This window comes from Myotis davidii, unplaced genomic scaffold, assembly GCF_000327345.1.
Source record: "Myotis davidii unplaced genomic scaffold, ASM32734v1 scaffold30, whole genome shotgun sequence".
NCBI classification, from domain to species: Eukaryota; Metazoa; Chordata; class Mammalia; order Chiroptera; family Vespertilionidae; genus Myotis; species Myotis davidii.
The window spans coordinates 1395636-1398803 of NW_006282874.1; the positions used below are offsets into that span (position 1 = coordinate 1395636).

Below are 3168 nucleotides of genomic sequence, written 5' to 3' on the forward strand. Positions count from 1 at the left end.
GCGGCGGGGCACACGCCCAGGCCGCAGGCTTGCTCCCCAATGTGGGGCGTGCAGGAGGCAGGGGATGGGTGATTCTCTCTCATCACTGACATTCCTATCCTCCCTCCCTCTCCCTTCCTCTCTAAAAATCAATTTTAAAAAAACATTAGAAAACAAAGAAACCCAGCACCAAATTAAGAGAACCCCAGCCCTCTTTCCAAAGGCCAGAAGCCACGTCTTGATGGCCCGAGACAGACACACCCTGGCTTCCTGGGAATTTATCTTCGTTGCACAAATAAGATGAGAGCAGCCTCTTCATCAAACTCAAAATGACGCCCGTCCCTGAGACAGGCCGCGCTGCTCGCCTGGGAGCTGGGAGCGGCGCTTTCTCCGTCTCCTTCACACACACAAGGAGCCAGCGGTAAGGGCACCGGCACGGGCGGGTGCGGACTGCTCCCCCGTGAGCGGGAGGGTGGGGGTGTCATGGGGCCCAGCCTCGGTGTGCTGATAAGACAATCTCCGTCCTGACAAAGGGAAAACTCTAAACTGACGTTTTCCATCATTTCACCGGCTTCTCATTACTCGCTGTGAGACTGTCATCACTTCACGCGCTGGGAGCAGCTGCGCCCCTCACGCCTGTCAGCCCCTCGGGGCGACTTCCCCGGCTTTCATTCCGGGGACTCGAGGGCCTGGTAACCAAGGACATGTCCTATTTCCCAAGGGCACGCTGAAGATCCAGCCGCGGCAAAGGGGAAATACCACCATCTCCTCATGCAGGTTCGCAGCGTTTAATGCTGACACTGGGCAAGCAAACGCAGCAGGCCCCATGCAGCCCACTCCATCGCGAGGTCGAGGGCACCTCCCCCCATAGGTCAAGAGCGGGCTTCTTGCCATGCGAGGCTGCGCCTCCTGCATCTCCTGTCCTTCTCCGCGTCCCCCCTCCCGCCCCATGTCCGGGGTCCGGAAGTCTACACGTTCAGCGTAATTCCTGGCTCTCCCAGGGGTCCCGGGTCCCCCACCAGAGTCAGGAAATACGCCCAGAACTGGGAGGAAACCAGGGCTACGGAGCAGACGGTGTCCCCGGGACTGTCCACGTCTCCCTGGGCCTCCTCCCTCCCTCCACAGGGTTCAAAACCAGGCCAAGGCCCCGCGTGCCCGGACTGCCCATCTCTGAACGGGGTCAGGAAGGACTCCTGGCTTGTATCCATGCGTTCCCCCGCCCCCTCACCACCCCCAGCCCCCCGCAACCTGTTTAAGCCTCTGCAGTTTCTACTTCACAATCCCTGGCGCTATCTCCGCAGGCTCCTGAAAGGCTGAGGGTCACACGGGCAAGTGGAGACCTGAGCCTGCGCCTGACAGCCTGACTGCCCCACGCCTGCTGCCCCTCTCCCCCACCCCTGTCCCCCACCTCCCCTCGGTCCCCTGTAGCCGAGGAGCTGCAGTGCTTCCTCAACCAGCAAGCCCAGTGCCTGTCGCTATCGCGCTGGGCTCCTCCCTGTCCTGTCGGGGCACCTGGGAGGCCCTTTCGATGTGCACAGTAACTTGTGTTTTTCTTCCACATCTCCATTTTTTTCTTCCTTATGGAGAGTCTCTCTCCTCCCGGTCACTCTCTCTGCTGCCCCAGCTGGGATGCCGTCTGCCTGGGCCCCGCCCGCCGTGCCTCAGTGTTCCTGCCCCCTCCGCTCCGCTCCAGGCCCATGAGCCATCCCCCCCGCCTCACCCTCGGGTGAACTCCCAACCCCTCGCCGGGCTGCCTCGTGGACGCCTTCTTCTCACCCACCGGGGATGCACCGCCTTGGTCCACGGCCGCCTCCCCTCCTGGCAGCTCTGTCCTCTCCAGGGGTGGTTCTCCAGTCTGCTCCCAGATTCTTCCGACATTTCGGCCGTGTGCTCCTTGTTGCATTTGGGGACAAAAGCCCTGTTTCGAGTTGCTTCCTCTGGGGCCGGGGACAGGGAGCGTGTACACCGGTGGGCGGGTGGGTGAGTAACGTGTCCTGTGTTTGGGCCCCGGGGCCCCGCGGGTGAGACTGTGTGAGGTTTGGCTTTGCCCGTTACCGCTCTAACCCGGGGTCAAACACCGCTGAGCACTAGTGGGTCCCAGGCTGCGAGAAGAGCGGCCCAGCCTCCGCGGGCCCGTTCACAGCCGTCGGTCAGGGGCTGTCCTGCCCCTCTCCTGGACGGTACAGGACCCCTCTCCCCAGCGGGGCTTTGCTCTGTTTTGTTTTTGCGTAGATCTGCTTTCATTTGCTTCCTCTTCCTCAGGAATCTTTCATAACCTTCTTCTGACACTTCATGGAATTTTTAAAAATATGTTTTTATTGATTTGAGAGAGAGAGAGGAAGGGAGAGGGAGAAAGAGATAGAAACGGCCATGAGAGAGGAACATCATTGATCGCTGCCTCCTGCACGCCCCACACTGGGGATGGAGCCCGCCGCCCGGGCATGTGCCCTGACCGGGAATTGCACTAGCAACCTCTATGGCTCCCGGGTCGACGCTCAACCACTGAGCCACCCGGTGGGGCCCCGTGGGGGTGGGGGAGGCAGATGTACGTCCCATCCTCTTGACCCATCTCCCTTTCTCATGTTAAGTCCTTTTTAGCTCACAATGCATCACCTCCAGTCCCCATATTGTTTCCTCTTCCAGGAAAGACAAGGAGGTCAGAAGATGGAACCACGTCTCCCCGAGACCTGCCCATCCAGGGGTCGGTCCGACAGCAGCGTTCGTTCCAAAACAAGGAGGGAAAGGAGAGTCCACCGTGGCCCCTGGGACTGGAAACGCGGCCCGTCTCCACGAAGAGCCTGCGGTCCTCACGCTCCGCTGCGATGCCGGGACAGCTCTTTGGGGCGGGAGGGGCGGTGCGTCCTCCAGAAGTTAAACCAGCCATTTCTGGGCCGGGTGAATTTCTCATAAAAACGCTGACATTTTTCCTGATGATTCTGGCCCATTCCTTCCAGGAAAATCTTATCTGTAATCATTATGATAAAAATGAATATTCGAGCAAACGGCTAATAAATTCTTACTATGTGACAGGAGAAATGGAGGGCCATAACCCAGATAACAGCTCCAGCCCGGCTTTCGACGCAGGGCCTTTAATCCTCATAGGGCCGTTAATTTTTATAGATAAAGCGGAGTGAGTGAGAAGCGCCATTTAAAACGCAACGCGGGGCCACTCCTGGGTCCCCTTAGCAC

General features: G+C 59.2%; 1 protein-coding gene across 1 annotated transcript in view; it reads right to left on the reverse strand.

Moving 5' to 3' along the window:
• Positions 1-3168, reverse strand: part of KHDRBS3 (KH domain containing, RNA binding, signal transduction associated 3) — a 47626-nt gene that overhangs the window by 2360 nt on the left and 42098 nt on the right. The gene's annotated exons all lie outside the window — the stretch shown is intronic.